Genomic DNA, 19215 nt, shown 5'->3' with positions numbered 1-19215 from the left:
TAACTATTATAGGGTAAAAGAAAATGAGATGAAAACTCCCATATTACACAAACTGTTTGCAAAAAGAGCAAAAGAGTGTATCCTACCAAATTCTTTCTATGACACAGATACAGTCTAGCCAAACAGAGTCAAAACAGAAAAAAAGAAAACTGTAGAACAACATCCCTAATAAATACATATACAAAAATTTAAATGAAATATTAGCAAATAATCTAAAACAACATATCAAAGATTATATACTATGATCATGTTGGATTTACACCAAGAATGCAAGGATGTTTGAATAGTAAGAAAACTATAAACTTAATTTACCATACTAATAACATATTTTAAAAATATATGCTTATGTCAATAGACACAGAAAAAACTTTTGACAAAATACAACATCTATTTTGTTACAAACACAAGAATAAATGGTCTAGGGACAGCTAGGTGGCCCAGCAAATAGAGCTGCGGTGTTGGAGTTAGGAGGACCTGAGTTCAAATCCGACCTCAGATACTTGAACACTTAGTAGCTGTGTGATCTTGGGCAATTCACTTAACTCCAATTGCCTCATCAAAAAGAAAAAAAAATAGAATAAACGGACTAGTTCCTAAAATAATAAATACATATCTAAAATCCAGATCTGCCATCATATGTATTAGAGATTAACTAGAATCCTTTCCGTTATATTTAGGGGTGAAATAAGGATGTTTATTGTCAGCACTTCTGTTGGACATAGTACTAGAAAAGTACAAGGAAAACTGAGGCAATAAGCATAGATAAAAAGAAACAAAATTATTACTTTTTGCAGATGATAAAATGATATGCTTAAAGAATACTAAAGAGTCAACTAAAATTAATTGAAATAATAACTTTAGCAAACTTGTAGTTTATAAAATAAATTCACACAAGTCATCAGAATTTCTAAATAACACAATAAACCCAGCAGGAAGAGACAGAATGAGAAATTGCATTTAAAATAACTGCAGAGCATGCAAAATACTTGGGAATCTACTTTCCAAGATATAAACAAGAACCATATAAATAAACCACAAACCACTGTTTGCAGAAATGAGGGCAGACCTAAATAATTGGAAAAGTATTCATTGCTCATGGGTAGGACAAGACCATAAAACAAAAATGACAATACTACCAAAATTAATGTACTTGTTCAATGCCATGCCAATCAAACTACCAAAGGATTGAGTTATAGAACTAGAAAATATAACAACCAATTCATATGGAGTTGGAAAAGATCAAGAATCTCAATGGCAGTAATGAAAGGGTAGTTAAGGAGGCCTATAAGAGTCAGATCTCAAACTCTAGCAATAATTCTCAAAACAATTTGGTACTGGTTAAAAATATAGATTAATCAGTGAAATATTAGCTATACAACATACAGAAGCAAATGTACTCAATACTCTAGTATTTTCTAAACACAAAGACCCCATCTACTGGAGTAAGGACTCCCTGTTTGGCAACTGCTGGGGAAATTGGACAGTTGTAAGGAAGAGATTAAATTTAGACCAACATCTCACATCTTACACAAAGATAAGTTCCAAAAGGATATATCATCTAGATATAAAAGGTCATGTCATAAACAAATGAGAGGAACAGGGAAAAAAAAATAGCTAACACATCTAAGGATGGCAGAAAGTTCGTGACCGAACAAGGGACACAGAGTATCAGAGAAGATAAAATGGACACTTTTATTTCATAAAATTAAAATGATTTTTTGCACTAACAAGTCCAGTAAAACTAAGATTAAAAAGAATATAACTGGGAAAAATAGTTTGTTTTTTCTTTCTCTTGGTGAGGCAATCGTGGTTAAGTGACTTGCCCAAGGTCACACAGCTAGTAAGTGTCAAGTGTCTGAGGCCTGATTTGAACTCTGATCCTCCTGACTCCAGGGCTGGCGCTCTATCCACTGCGCCACCTAGCTGCCCTTGGGGAGAAAAATCTTTGCACAAGCTTTTCTGATAAGGGTCTCATTTCCAAGATGCATGAGAAGCTAATTGGATTTTTTTTAAAAAGAGCTATTCCAAATGATAAATGATCCTCATATATAAACAGACAGGGAAGAAATACAGGGTATCTGCAGCCATTAAGAGAAAATGTTCCAGACACTTGACACTTACTAGCTGTGTGACCCTGGGCAAGTCACTTAACCCTGATTGCCTCACCAAAAAGCAAAAGAAAATGTTCCAAATCACTTACAATTAAAGAAATATAAATTAAAGCTACTATGAGATTTCCACCTCACACCCATCAGAGTGGCAAAGAAGACAGCAAAGGAAAATGACAAATCCTAGAGGGCCTGTGAGAAAACAGGCACATTTTGTACATTTATATTGACCTGTGACTAAGTACAATCACTCTGGAAAGCAATTTGGAATTATCACAAAAGGTAATGAAACAATGCATTCCCTTTAATACAACTGTACCATCGCCAGGTCTACACCCGAAAGAGAAACAGGAAAAAGTACTATATGTACAAAAATACTTACAGCATGCATGTATGACTGTGAGCTGAATACCGCAGAATTGACGCTTTTGAACTGTGGTACTGCTGGACACTATTCTTTGGACAGCAAGGAGATCAATATTTAAAGAAATTAACTCTATTCATTGGAAAGACAAATACTGAAGCTGAAGCTTAGATGCTGTGGCCATATGAGAGGATGGGACTCATTGGAAAAGGCTCTGATACTGGGAAAGACTGAAGGCAAAAGGAGAAGTGGATGACAGAGGATGAGATGGAAGCTGCCATAGAAGCAATGAACATGACCTTGGACAAAATTTAGGAGATAGTGAAGGACAGAAGGACTTGGCATGACATAATCCACAGGATCACAAAGAGTTAGACATGACTGAACAACTGAACACATTTATGGTAGGTCTGTGTGTGTGTGTGTGTGTGTGTGTGTGTGTGTGTGTGTGAATGGTGGTGGTGGTGGTGGTGGTGGCAGCAAACAATTACAACTCAGGGGATGCCCATCAACTGAGAAACTACTGAATAAGTTGTGGTATAAGAATGTGATGTCATATTATTGTGCTGTAATAAATGAAAAAAAAAACCAGATGATTTCAGAGAGACATGGACTTACATAAACTGCAGCAGAATGAAGTAAACAAAACCTGAAAAACATTCATGCTATGTATAGTATAAATATATATGCATAGTAGGGGCTTGTGTGTGTGTGCGCACATACACACAATATATCTATATAGCTCTATACTCATACCTATATATTATGCAGACATTGAGGCAATTTATATTGCTTGAAATATTTGGTAAAAGAATTTTTTTTCTTTTCTTTCTTTCTTTTTTTTACTAATTATGTGGGAGAGAAAATAGATTTCTATTAAGCTTTTTTTAAAATAGATGGTGGAGCACTACAGATGTAGAATGTTTCATGTGACCTCAATTTCAGATGAGGTTATGGTATTATTAGTTTTACTTAATTATTTTACTTTGTCACAAGAGACCTCTTATAGAGTAGGAGTTATCTGTAAATGTAATGTAAAAACAAACACATCGATTCAACTTTTAAAAATATGAATGCTACTGAATATTTAAAAAGTAATTAATCCTTATGTCATGCATTTTTCCCTCAAAACTAGCAAAAATACATTTTCTCAAGCTCCTTTTATAAGACAATTGTGGCTCTGATACCCCAACCGGAATAGGATACAACAGAGAAAGAGAAAAATAAATATGACTAAATATCAATATAAAAATATTGATGCAAAAATAAAAATTAAAAGACCACAGAAATACATCAGTGGATTATTTATTAAGACTAAGTTGTAGTAATATCCCAGATGCATGGATTTAGAACAACTAACAAAAATAGAAATAAAATATAAGATTACAGTTGTCATAGCTGTAGTTAAAGGAAAAATTCATAACCAAGTGGAGGATAGAAGAGATATGAAATTTTAAAAATAGGCAATTTTGATTATGTAAAATTAAAAAGTTTTTCACATACAAAAATCAATGAAGCCATAATAGGAAAAAAGGAGAGCCAGACTGGAGAGTGAGGGAATCTTCCCATTAAACAATTCAGAAAATTTGACATCCAAAATCTATAGTGAATCAACAAAGAAAAAATCGTGCTCCAAGAGATAAGCAGTCAAAAGAGATGAAGAGGTTTTTTTTTAAAGTATTATGAACTATCAACAATCATGCCAAACATATTAAAAATAATATGAGAAGAAAACTGCAAATTAAAGCAACTCTCAAGTATTAGATTACATCCACCAAATAACAAAGATGTTAAAAGATGGAAAAAGGAAGTGTTAGGGACACTGTGAAAAGATAAGGACATTAATAAGCTGATGGTTAAGCTGTGAATTGTCTTAACTATTCTATAAAAATAGTTTGAAATTGTCAAGACAAGTTACTAAATTGTTCATATTGTTCAGAAATCCTTCTACGAAATTTACTTCCTTAATGAGATAAAAGTTAGAAAGAAAGGTCCCATATATCCCTAAAATATTCATAAATAGAACTGTATATACTACAAAATCTAGAAATATTTGTGATCTGCAAGTGGGGGATGGATGAAAAAATTATGATAGATAAATAGACAGATAGAAAGAAAGAATGGCAATAAGGAAGAACAAATGTGAAAAGTTCAGAGAAACATAGGAAGATGGAAACTTTTGAAGAACAAAGAAAGGAGAACTAAAATAACAAGATACAAAATTACATAAATGAAGGCAATACCAGAAGCCAGAAAATTCAATTAAAATATAATCACAGTGTTAGTTCAACATTATTAAAGTAAAAACACATATTTTCTGTCTTTCAATAATTGACATGCTCAGCTAAACATAGAAAGTTATGTGTATTATCAAGTACAGTCACTATATGAGATGTTTTTTTTTCTTTTCTTTTCTTTTTGGTGAGGCAATCAGGGTTAAGTGACTTTCCCAGAGTCACACAGCTAGTAAGTATCAATGTCTGAGGCTGGATTTGAACTCAGGTCCTCCTGACAAAGTCTTATCCATTGTGCCATCTAGGCTTTCCCTGAGATGGTTTTTTTCTTTGCCAGTTTTTGTTTTGTTTGTTTTCTGATGAGAAACTTTCATAGGAAAGTTGTTTATTGGAAAATGCCTGGTGTATGAAAGGAAGGAAGGAACAAATGAAAAGAGGAATGGAGGAAGGTGATGATCATGATGACAGAGTGAAAGAAAACAGAGGGTACAGTGCTGATAATCATATTTTTATACTATTAGGTCAATCAAGTTATAATCATATGACTATTGGCATGTTAAATATTAAATTATTTTCCAGCAACATAGATGGCTATATTATTGGAACAAATTAATTGAATTGATATTGACATTTTCACTATAAAAGAAACCAGATGAGAAAAGAAAATTCCTATTAAATGAAAGAATAGTTCTCTTTGAAGAGGCAAGTACAGGAACTAGCAGATTTAATTTCTTTGTATGCCCAGACGCAACAAGAAGCATTATTTCATGGAATGTCTGGCTAGCTCACTTTTGCAGTACTCATGATAAGTACTTATAAAAATATCACAGTGAAAAAATATTAGCACCTTGTGTCCCCACAGCTATTGCAAATGATGAACACAGAAAACCTGAATAACTTAATACAATCCTAAAAATGATACCCACACAACTTTATCTGATGACTCTTTTACAAGGATTATTATAGAGAATGTTGGGAAACATAGTTCAGGAGTTAAGAAACGATTGTCTAAAAGCTTTCAGCCTGCTCAGAAGACATGCCTAGATCATCAGGAAAAGAATAGACATAGTGAGTATAACATAATACGACAAAAATGAATTTGGTTCTATTTTGACAGGCAGAAAGTAATATTGCTTATCACATCCCGACTCTAAGCTATATTTCTAGTATTATTATACGTTACTCCCCTTCTCACATTATGTGGTTCAGCCTTCCTGCTGTTTCCCATAGATGACACTCCATCCATCTCCCATCTGGGAACCATCTCCACTCGTCTTGATCTATATCTTGCTACTGGACCCAGCTGGCTCCAGAGGAGAGAGTGAGCCTGGTAACTTTGCATAGCCTTTCCTCACTTAAATCCAATTCATTTGCAAGTCATGGAATCACCTTCCTGATGTCATGATGCTCTTTGAGAAGGAAGGACAAACAACAACACAATCTCCCAACTATATGCCTTTGTCTTGGTTGTCCCCCATGTTTGGAATGCATGCCCACCTCAGTTCTGTTCTACTTCCTAATGTGTTTTTTTTTTCTTAAAAGCTCTTACTAGTTTCCACATGCAGCCATTCCTGATTTTTTCAGCTATTAGTGCCTTCCCCCTCCATTACCTTTTATTTATTTTGTAATATATCTGTTCCTAACCCTATGTACATACTTATATGTACACATGGTATCATTTCTGTATTTGTATCCAATGACTGGACACAGTGGTTGGCACATATTAATTACTTTAAAATACTTGTTGACTGAATGATTAATTGATGTGGGAGTCATTCCCAAATCAGCTTCATGTGTATATAATCAGACAGCCAATTTCTTAGAGATATCAACATTAATGCAAAACTATAGGAAAGAATGAAAATGAGAAAAAAGATATGGAATATAATTAAAACAGATGTGAATGATTTTTAAAAACATCTGTTAATACCAAAGATTGGAAAACAGATGGAGGAATTTACATTTCCTAAAGAAGTTTAAGCAATGTAAGTTAATTGCAATAAAAAGAAAACCAAAATTTCCTACCTAAGCCAAAAGGCGAAGTAATACAAGGCAATGCTAGTTTAGAACATAAACTCATTTGCAAAATTTTACCAAGAGGAATAGCTGAAGTCTGTGCTTAGGTAAGAGTGAGAAGCAAGGCAGAGAAAAATAAGTTTAAAGAAAACTTGGCAAGAGAGTTAATTAAATAATAGCCCTGGGTTACTGAGATCTAGAATCCCAGAGACTTTGGGTATTAATGTTCTATTTTCAAGAGATTTACAGAGATGGTTGGTTGCTGACATTCTGAGAAGAAATGAGCTATAAATGGATATTATGAAAGGAGTTTTCATTTGTTCAGGAGAACTCAGTTTGTTTTCAAGTTCAAGTAGTCTTGAGGAAGGGGCAACCTCCCTGCCTGCAGAATGGAGTGCTAGAAGAGAAAAGATAGGCACGTGGCAGACTAGAATTAAGACCTGGATAAACCAGCAATTGGTGACAATCAGTGACAGTTGGTGAGAGTGAAGTCAAAGCAACAGATCTTTATCCAGAGGATACTCTGACTACAATTCCTACTGCACAATCTGTACTTTTAACTATTTTTGTAAGTTTGCTTACTGCTTGATTGTGGTCTGTAATTTAATGCTTTTTTTTTTTGGATGGGCAATGGGGTTAAGTGACTTGCCCTTGGTCACACAGTTAGTAAGTGTTATGTGTCTGAGACCGGATTTAAACTCAGGTCCTCCCGATTCCAGGGCCTGTACTAATGCTTTTTACTAGTAATAAAGATGAAAGGAGCTTGGTGAAAGACAACAGGACATAGCAGAGATGTGTGCACACAGCAAGCAAGACCTGGGTTCATTTCCCACCTCTGATATATTGGCTATCTGACCCTGGACAAGTTGTTTAACTTCTTGGTGCATCAGGCAACTCTCTAAGACCATAAGTTGGGGAGGAGTTTCAGACCTGCACTGGTACAGGGAATTCCTCACAGGAATTTTCTATACCAATGAACCACAGATCTAGTCTCTATCCTTATCCCTATTTTTATACCCTTGTGGATACTGTTTGTGGCTACTAATGGTGTTGTTGTCTAAGCCTGCAAACTCAGAATCTGAAATTGGGCAAAGGGAATCTGGCCCATGGGAGAAGAGATTACCCCAAAGTTACTTTGGAAAGGTACCAAGATGATCAGCGTTTTCTGTAATCTTGTTAATTAATGAGATATTCCAGTGAAACTCACCGCCTTTGAGCCTAGTAATTAAAAAAAATCTATAAGGAGATGGGGCAGTAGCAGACTGAGGGGTAGAATGTTGTTTTTTCCCCTGAGTATACCTGAGAGATTGTTCACAGCCTAGTATCACACCTCCACACCAATAGTTTTCTATATCCTGTTGGCATTTCAGGATGAAACTGGAAAGAGAACAACTAATGGATAAAAGGGGAAAAAAAATTTAAGTATTTCTTATTTTTTTTTCACCATCAAAAAAGTTGGCACTATGATACTTGTACTCTAAAATCAAAATCTTGGTACGCTAGATAGGGAAGTAGAAATAATCCTGGAAAAGACAGCAATGGGAAGAGCATAAAGATGAGACCAAAGACACATAGAAGTCTTTGCTAGAGGCAACAAAATATTGAGGAAGTTAGGGATACATTTTCAAAGTATCAAATAGGGGAAAAATACCAAAGTGGTTGAAACCTTGGCACCAAAACCTTGAGCTGACTGAGTGGGAGAAATGTGATGACATCATTAGAAAAGATCAGGGGTCCTACAATGTTGGAGATGTAAATTTCTCCACCAAATGTATTCTCCATATGTGGGCTCCTCATGCCTGATCTCTATGAATGTTCGCTCTCCCAGCAGTGGTATTCCTTTTCATGGGAGAGCATGATCAACATTTATGGAGAGATTGTTCTACTACAAATCTTCTTACTATGCAATTTCCTTAAATTTCTTTGTTTTAAACTAATTTATTCTGTGATTGATAGAGATAAAAGTAAGGAGTGAGAGTGCTCATGAGCTATCATTTTGAGGGGATATGAAGCCACAGAGTACTTTGAACTTGAAGTAGTACTTTGATTTTTAGAAAAATATTTGATAAAATATCTTATACTCTTCTTGTGAAAATGGTGTATCCATCAATAGAATTAAATTGGTTCAAAGGGCAGGTTTTAAGATCAACCACTAATATTTCAAAGTTGATCTGACAGGAGGCATTCAGTGGAACGTTACTAAGACTTGTGCTTGGCCCTGTGCTGTTTAACACTTTTATTAATGATTTGAAAACCAGCACATTGGCATGTTCGTTAGATTTGCAGAAGGTAGTAGTAGTAGTAGTAGTAGTAGTAGTAGTAGTAGTAGTAGTAGTAGTAGTAATAATAATAATAACAATAACTAAGATTTGTATAGTGTCTATTATGTGCCAGGCACTGTGCTATTTTGTCTTTACAGTTATTATCTCACTATATCCTCACAACAACCCTATGCTATTATTATCCTCATTTTACAGGTGAGGAAACTGAGGCAAAAAGAGATTAAGTGAATTGCTCAGGGTCACACAGCTAGTAAAATGTAGAGGCTGGACAAGTCTTCTTGACTCCAGGCCTGGTGCTCTATCCACTGTACCACCTAGCACAGTGTATCACAGAGTCAAGATCCAAAAACATCTTGAAGGCATTGGACTGACCATAATAAGATGAAATCCAATAGGAATAAATATAAATTCTTGTATTTGGGTACAAAAATCAGCTTTGTATATACAGGATGGGGGAGGCATGGTTAGGCAACAATTGTATTTGTTTTGTTTTTTAAAAAAGATTTGAGGGTATATGTATAGTATAAACTCAAAATGAGTCAAAAAAGCTCATGTAATCTGTTACATTGAAAGGTATCACTCCCAGGAATAAGCAGTAGCAGTCCTCTTGTAATATGGCCTGTTAGGATAACATCCAGAGCGTTTTTTCCCCAATTCTGAGCATCATAATTTAAGAAGGACATTAATGAGCTAGAAAGTATCCAGAGGAAGACGACTAGGATGTGAAGGGCTTTCAGTCTATGTAATTTGAAAAGGGAATTAGACTTATTTAGCCTGGAGATGAGAAAATTTGGGATCCAGACAACTGCATTCAGGTATTCAAAGAGGATATGCGCATACATGTGTAAATATGTACACACATACACACATATGCATATATATGTATATATGAATAAAATTGAACCTATTCCGTTTGGCCCCAGAAGACAGAAATAGGAACAATGAATGACATTCGCAAAGAGGAAAATTTAGGCTTGAGGTCAGGGAAAAAAAAATCCTGATATTAGACCTATCCATTAATAGAATGCCTCAGGAGGTGCTGTGGTTTCTCTTCCTGGAGGCCTTCAACTAAAGGCTGGATTGCCCTTTTTGTGGTATGTTATAGTAGAGATTCCTTTTGGGTAAGGATTAGACTCAATATCCACTACCCTTCCACATAGGGGTATTATAAAGATCAAAGGCAATAATGGATGTAAAGCATGTTGTAAACCTTTAAGCACTATATAAATGCCAGTTATCATTATTATCATTATTACTATTTTATTATTATTATCATCTACAATCACTAGTCCTCCATTCTGGTGATGACTATATTCCCTGAGCCTTTTACTGCACTCCTACTTAACTGAAGCAATGTTTATAGAGCAATATAACAGTATGCTAGTAAATGTTTAAGAAGCGGACTCTCAAGAAAAAAAAATACGCACACATACTTTTAAGTTTAATCTGCACTACTAACACTTTCTCCCTAAGTTTCTTAATTCTAGATAATTGACAAAATAAACCAAGCCCTGATTTCTAGCATGTACTGATGTCTGAGGTGTAAATGCTCATACTAAAATTTTAACAATGAGTTTTCACATACCATCATCTAATTCTGAAATTTTTTGATTCTGTGATCCATCAGAAAATGTATGATGGGAAAAAAAGATAAGCCAGTCACATAGGAAGAGTGATAAATAACTGATGGATGGCCAGTGACTCACTGGTAGCCAAACACTGTCAGGAGACCTGGAGGAATATCCCTAGGACCTTGGGTGGGTCCCCTCTGTTGGATTTTTAAAAGGATATGATTGAGTTGCATAGGGTAGGGAGGCATTGGGATTGGTTTCATCTATGTTTATAAATTATTGGAAAGAATACCAATGTCAGTCAAAGCTCTATCCAAATATTAAAGAAAAATTAGAAGATAAGTTAAACTAAAGAAGTATTTGTTGAGATTCACTGTGGAAAAAAAGTTGCGGGGCATATAGGATAGAAGTCCATTTCTAGGATGATAAGTTCCTATGTAGGTTTTTGCTTTTATTTCTCCCTTGGGAACAAAACAAAACAACTTTGTGATTTCTTCTATAATTGTTAAGGATGATTTGATTCTAAACTATGTAAGCTATAGGAGGAAAATTTCCCAGAAGTAAATATATACTTAACTCTCTTTGTGCTTAATCACTACAGGTATTTTTGTTGAGGTACAATCATAATTTACCATTTTACCAAACACTTGCACCTCACTGAATGTTAGCATCTTTCTAGGGCCAGGAAGGATGACATTCACAAACTGTCTTTTTGTTGACCCACACTTGAAAGTTTGAGTTTCTCCAGGGCTCAAGGAAGAAATTATAGCACAGCTGGAGAGAAACCATAGAGGATAATAATTCATTAGGAAATTGATTAGATCTAAAATACTTTATATTGATGTACAAGGGAAATTGATGAATTACTCAGGCTTTTATTAAATAGAGAAAAAGAAAATGAAGATTTGAGAAGTTCAAAGGTATCAGTAAAATACTCTGGTTGTCTACATATCATCCTTCACTCTTTCCACATGATCAGATCATTTTCTCTTCTTTTAGAATTTATTAATGATTTCTCTTATTCCTGTTTTTCTTCATAGCTCTTCATTAATTCTATATTGTGGCCTGCTCATACCCACTGTGAACATCTCCATTAGCATCTGGTTGATATAAAATTTTAATTCTTTGGAGGTAGTTGTATTCCATGTCTTATTAACACATAGAAACACTAGTAAAATATTGGGAATTTTTTTTTAATGGACCATTGCGTTTGTGGGGAATTTGGGGTTGTTAAAGTATCTTTTCAGTTTTCCAAAGGCAATCCATCCCATTCTTCTTTTCTTGTTCAACTCTGGACACCACTTGTTGTCCATTTGCATTGTACTGATAGGTTTCATTGGATGCCCACTGAAATGCATTGTTGATGTAGGAAACTCTTGGATGGGGAAACTCCCACCAATGCAGATCAACATCTTCCCATCAACTTGTCTTAGGAAGTTGCCCAAGCTGTATCCTAAAGAGATTATAATAATGGGAAAAGGACCCACATGTACAAAAATATTTATAGCACCTCTTTTTGTGGTGGCAAACAACTGGAAATCGAAGGGATGCCCCTCAATTGGGGAATGGCTGAACAAGTTGTGGTATATGAATGTAATGGAATACTATTGTGCTATAAGAAATGGTGAGCAGGTGGACTTCAGAAAAACCTGGAAAGACTTGTATGGACTGATGCTGAGTGAAGTGAGCAGAACCAACCAGGAGAACATTGTACACAGTAACAGCTATGTCATGTGATGATTAACTTTGATAGACTTAGCCCTTCTCAGCAATGCAAGGATCTAAGACATCTCCAAAAGTCTCATGATGGAAAATTGCTGTCCATATCCAGAGAAAGAACCATGGAGTTTGAATGCTGATTACAGCATACTATCTACTTTTTTTCCTTCTGTTTTGTTTCTTCTTTCTTGTGGTTCTTCCTGTTGGTTCTAATTATTCTTTACAACATGACCCATGTGGAAAAAAAAAACCCCAAACTCTGTATTTCGTGGGTGTGTTCTTTGTCTTTGTGTCTTTTTGTCTCTGTGTGCCTAAAGTTTAACTTGAAGGTCGGCCCTATTTGTCTGTATGGGCCTTTATGTGACTTCAATTTTGCCAAGCTGGGAGCCAAGAAAAGGACTGGGTCTTAACCAGCTAGACCAGCAAGACTTTGCCAGGAGGCACTTCTGCCTCTTTTGTTATCTATGATTAAAGGGGAGGAGAAAAGAGAAAAACTTTTAAAAAATCTTTTTCTGATTTTTACTTGTGGCCAAAATTAAAAGAGAGAGAAGGGAATCTTTTCCCCAATTTATAGAAGTTTGGCATTGTAAACTAATTGGAAATTAGTGGGGTTTTTTCTAAATTGTGGATTATTTACTAACTCTATTATAGTGGATCTCAAACTAATTAAGAAGGTTAAAAACATATGAAGATTTGAAAATAGTATCAGTAAAATTTCAAGGGATTGTGTGTGTGTGTGTGTGTGTGTGTGTGTGTGTGTGTGCACTTTTGTGAGTAAAAAACCAAGCTACGTTTTCCCCCTTGTGGCAGAGCAGCAGGAGAGGGGAGGGTGTGGTAATAGCAGCCACTTGTGTTTAGCTCTAGCTGCTCAGTGGCACTAACAGGACCATGAGCATCCTTTAATTACTTTAAGGAAGGAGATAAGGTCCCTGGGAGCACCTGCCATAGAAAGAAACTTAAGTTAGGCTCTACGAACCCAGCCCTAGAAAGCAAGGGCTGTTGAGGGAAATATATCCTCTACCTTCAATTTCTAGAAATCAGACCACTGTCTCAATTGGGATTAATGGATAGTTCCCCATTCACAGTACCTTGTGACCTTTGGGGAGGGGGGGATTTGGGTCTACTCCAAAAGACTGAGTTAGAAATTAAACTGGAAGATTTAAGCCTAGGTCAGCTTAAGAATTTTTGTAAATAACTGGAACTAAGAATAGCAAGAATAGCACAGCCAAAGGGATCACCTTAAATGAGTCAGAGAAAACAGTGAAAGAAAAGGCAATTATGTCATCTAAAACCTTCTCCCCTAATCTGATTTCTATTAGATAATACAAACCTTTCTCTCCCTCTGATCTCTCCACCTTGAGAAGAAATGCCCTTAGGTTTGAGGAGAATCCAGGCGAAGTAATAGATCATTTTAATGCTATATTTAAAGGTTACAATTCTACTTGGAAAGATGTAACCAATTTAATGGTGACTTTGCCTTCCCCAAGTGAGAGACAAGCAATCACAGAGACAGCTAATAGGTTAGCTCCAATAGATAGGGGAGTCTTTAATTGGTTTTTACAGGACCGGCAATAGGACCCCAATAAGCCTGATGATAACAACAGATTGAAGCAGGCCAATCTATGCTTGGGGGTATGAATATTTGTGCAGTGTGCCCAGTGAACTAGAATAGGGTCTAGGAGACAATACAAGAAGACAGTGAGAATCCTAATAATTTTTACAATATGCTATTCAAAAGTGCTAAATCAGATGCAAGGCTAGACCTCTTTAGTCCATGAAATGCTTGTGTCATTTGCACTCATTTTGTTAATAATCCCTGCCTGAGATATGAAAGTATTTCCATAAAAGATGCCCAGGTTGGCATGGAATCACCAGGGAGCACATTAAGGGCATTGCCCTCTATATCTAAGAAGGAAAGGAAGCAGAGGAAAAAAAAAGAGAAAGAGGAAAACCAAGAAAAAGAAGGAACTATAGAAAAGGAATGGACTGTTATCTCAATTTACTTTGTTCCAATCCAAACCATCCTTTTCTCAGGAATAGGTCATTAGAGAATACATTATATAGGCTATGTTGGAGGCTACATCTAAACCTTGGTCCTTTCAAAATGCTTCTACTATGAAAGGAAAAGTCACATTGCTCAAGACTGTTTTAAAGGACAAAAGGACTTTAGAAGTCAAAAGGAGAATGGTGGTAAGGGTCCCCTAAGGAGCAATAATCCATGAAGGGAGAGGGGTAAGAGTTGTGGATCTCAAAGATAGATTTTCTTTTTTTCCAGACTCCAAGATCCTAGCCCTGACTTTTCAACCCTTTGCTCCCTTCACCAATTTTAGATGAATAACTACTCTTCCTATTGATAAGGTATTCAGTAGAAATTTAACAAATGCTAATTGACCAACTAAAGCTGAGTGTGGAAAGTAATTTGTTTTAACTGAGAGAAGTAGCAGTTCATGGGTGAGTTCTCTTTTTGCTTTTTAGGCTAAAACATTAATTGGAAAATGATCTTGAATACTAAAAGTTTGCAAATCCAGGTTTAATTGGACCCCCAAATTAGTTCAATTTAAACCTGGGGAACTCTTTGCCCACCCAAAATCTGACATCAGGGAAATGTGTTTAAAACTGCAAAATAAGTTTTTGTTATTCAAGACACACTTTGATCATGGTTTCTCTATAGTGGACTTAAATGCAATCACTTAGAATTTCAGCAATTTACATTTAAAATGTATGTCACCATTGTAAAAGCTGTTTGTATAAGAAATGTTTGTAAGAATTGAAAAATACAAGTTCCTTGACTTATGAATTATGAGGTATTAACTTTCTCCAGATTCTGAAAAGTGAAAAGTAAGTAAGCAGAAAAAAGAAGAGAGTAAGTATGATTTAATTTGGAGAATTGCTTTGAGTCTATTTCTGTAGACAACATAACAGATCACCTGTTAAGAGGGTTGGGAGAACCCCAAACTACATTCCTGTGCTTCAACAGGCCTTCTAAAAGTTTTTTCTAATGTATTTTTTTTGCAAGGCTTTTTGTGTGTGTGTGTGTGTGTGTGTGTGTGTGTGTGTGTGTGACTTGCCCAGGGTCACACAGCTAGCAAGTGTCAAGTGTCTGAGGCTGGATTTGAACTCAGGTCCTCCTGACTCCAAGGCTGGAGCTTTATCCACTGCACCACCTAGCTGCCCCTACACCTTTTAATTCTAATTCTACAACCCCTCTTAAATTCTAAGAGAGACACATTTCACTTAAAACGAGACCAGAATAAATTCACTTATATTGGAATCTATTTTCCAAATGGTACCATACAGAATCTTAATTTACAATTTCAACTACTTAGTATTATATGTAACACAAAGTTTATTTATTCCAAGAATTTCCTATTATGGGATTCACTAAATCCGGCAAATATGCTGTCAAATATTTCACAAGTGACAGTAATGTACCCCAATTATCACACTTAGGAACTTATTGCTTATCAAATTTCTCTCATCCCTCTATAACTTTCTTTTTTGGCTTTGAAAACAACTTGGAATTTTTTTCACTACTACTATAACTCTCAATCTTTCCACTTAAACAAAGTCAGACTTCTTTAAACTCTCTCAACATGCTTAAACATTTTTATTTTTTTATATATCTCTTATGGTTTGAAAATCCAAACCTTCTTATTCACCTTCCATAGTTTCCCTCAAGCTTTTATTTCTCTTTCCAAAAATCATTACTCAAACTACAGAATTTTCCTTTACTTGCTCACATTGTACATTTCAATCATATCCCAGACTGTATTCATCTTACTGAATAATTCCTTTATAATTTTAGCACATATTGTTGTTAAACCCAATGTCTTACTACAACCTTGCCTTCCCAAGCTGTAGAGTTAATTTCAACCCAGGTGATTTTTTTCATTGATTTACCCATCACAATTATACTGTTGCTTGAGTAGTTACAATTCTGGTGTTTTCTAAGAGATCAAAAAGGTCGAAATCTATCTCATTCTTCCAAAATGGAGATAGATTCTGTGCTGCCTATTCCTAGTCCCAGAAGACATTTGTGGAACAAATCCTTTTTAAAAAATCCATTTAAAAAGGGGAAGCTAGGTGGTGCACTGGATAGATCTCTGGCCTTGGAGTCAGGAGGACCCGAATTCAAATCCAGCCTCAGATACTTGACACTTACTAGCTGTGCGACCTTGGGTAAGTCACTTAACCCTGATTGCCTTGCCAAAAAAAAAAAAGGCAAAAAAAATGAAAGGGGGGTAGTAATTGGGAATTTATCTATTGTAATTAGGAATTTATTTATAGTGTAAGACTGTTGTGAATTATGAAACTGTATCTAGAGTGGTCTATACTGAAATTGCATTTTAACCAACCTGGTCTTAACAAACTCCAGATTTATTTTTGATTTAAGGGTTGAATAAGAGATAAATATTTGTCAGCCTAGAAGTTTATAGCTATTGCATATTCACTATCTATTGAACTTGCAGAATGTTATTACTTCATTAAATTCTAATGACTGCCTTTTTGTATCAGGATTGATTTTAAGCTATTTTTGAGAAAAAAATACTAGGAGAAAGAAATGTTGCATGATTTTTTAAAAGGCCTGATAAATTGGTTTTTTTTGCTAGCTAATTTTTTGCAACAATTTGAGAGTATTGATAACAATTCTGTCCAGCTCTACTGTGATTAGCGAGACTTTGCTCTTTGAGATGAAACTTTAAGGGACATTGAAAATTCTTTTTGAGCTTCATTTTTTGGGTTTGTTGTTTTTTTGGTTTGCATCAAGAAAAATGCCAGCAGCTCAATAGGAGTGACATCTGAGATCTAAGGCCAGTGGATATCTGTCCCTGAGAATTAAAGTTGGGAGGGTGATTTTGAGAAGGCTCAGATTGGACTTTCTTAATTCATTTTCTCATGCAAGAGAACTGCCCACCTGGCTAATTTTGAGCCTGGCTATGATAGCTTGTCAGATACTTGGCTGCTTATAATCATTCTGAGCCCTAGGTCCAGAAGCCTGGAGGACCAATAACGATGCTGCTATGTTCATGTTTCTCCTTCTCCATCTTATAGTAATAACCAGGGTGAGCTAAGCTGTGATTTTTAATGATGAATCTCCTAGTGTTTCCAATTTGAGACTATAGTCAATACTTGTTCCCAGCAATACGTGAACCTTAATAACTGAATCTACCCAAAGTTGTGTTTATTGGAACTTACTGGTTAAGGTTAGACTTTACAGGACTGTAATTGATATTGTTCTGAGTCTGATTCTAGGCATGATCATCAAGAAATGCTATTGAGCTAATGATCCATGATACTAGTAACCCTATGGGATTGACATCTATGAACTGCAGGTGGAGTTCTCATGGGAAAGGCTGACAGAATGACTCTTGGCGTGGTCTAAGATAGTATTTTCCTGCTGCAATTTCCCCATTATAAAATTTTCCCTTAAATGGAAAGTATCCAATCTGGTTGACTTTAAACCTGATTATGGCATTTTCTCAATGCAATTGCCTGCTTATATGACTCTTGCCTGGGATTGACATCAAGTTAGGGGAACATTTTCCCTTTACTATAGCTATGTCCCTAACTTCCTTTTATGGCAAATTTCTATAATTATGGCAAATGATCAAAATAAACACAATGTTAGATCTTTTATGTCATAGGCTAGTACTGGAACAATTTGATGTAGGTATTAGAATTTCAGTCCTTTCTATATCCTAAACAACTAAGTAGATGAGTGGGCTTGTCATCTGCCCATCACTAGTTATATATAACTGTGTATAAAATAAAGTCCTTAAATATTTCAAAATGATATAAGAATAATTGGTTTATTACTAAAGCTATAGTTTTAATTAACAGAGCAAGCTATTGCTCTGTTAATTACTAATACTAAATCAGAAACATCTTCAGTTTTGCTTTGAAGAAAAGAATTTTGGTGCAATAAATTTCTTTAGAGGAGAATAATTTCTGGAATATCTTGTATTACCTAATTGAGAAAAGTCAATTTTGTTCAGGGTTATTATTCACCTGGGTATTGAGCATGTTTTGAAGTGCAGATGTGACAAACAACTTATTTGATATGCCCTTCAGAGATAGACTGACCTTAACAGAGTTAGGTCTTTACAGAAAATAGAAAGACAATGGATGGATCACAATTAATAATTAGTTATTACTTTAACAGCATAATATTAATTTCTCTTATTCCCCCTTTGATTCGCTTGAGAGACACAGTCTCCTCAATGAATCCCTAACTGGTATGACAAATGCTTCATCATTTAAACCATGAGGTTTATGATAGGAAATGGTGAGGGGGAAGAGATTGACCAATGCATTGACAGGAACCATTCATGCTTTTTCTCAGTAATCTATTTCCACTGTCCATTTCATCAGTCCATCATACAGTAGCACTCAGCTCACATAGTTGTCCGGTTTCTGAAACCCCCCCCTAATATAGTCGTTTAGTCCTCTGGAGATCTCTCCTCTTAGACATTATGGAATGGGTGGGGTTCCAGGGTTCCAGGACAGCTTCTAGCAGATTTGCTTCTCTGGTTCAGGTCACTTGCAGAGATCCTTTTCTCTGTTAAAATCTCTTGCAAAATAGATCTTCAAGTTTTCTTTGCCAATAACCAGATCAGGTAGTGAGAGCTAGTTCTAATAAGAACATCAAATTAGGAACCTCTAGACCAGAGGATTTACATTTTTCTATACTCCTTGCTTCTTCTAGCCTTATCTAAACCTGCCAGCAACAGGCTGAAGAGAGAATCTAGAAGAATCTATGAGGATCTGACTTGTAGAATGAGCCCTTTTGGTAATGAATTTGATATGTGCCAATGTAGTTATGTAGTCTAAAAAGTACCTTTTAAATTGGCATTGACTCCATCATCATTTAATCTCTGTTGTTCATCTATTTCATTCTTTACCTTGAATTCAAGTCCTAGA

Source organism: Phascolarctos cinereus, unplaced genomic scaffold (assembly GCF_003287225.1).
Source record: "Phascolarctos cinereus isolate Bilbo 61053 unplaced genomic scaffold, phaCin_HiC Scaffold_1;HRSCAF=81, whole genome shotgun sequence".
In the NCBI taxonomy this organism is placed as follows: Eukaryota; Metazoa; Chordata; class Mammalia; order Diprotodontia; family Phascolarctidae; genus Phascolarctos; species Phascolarctos cinereus.
Note: the sequence above shows the minus strand (reverse complement) of the source record.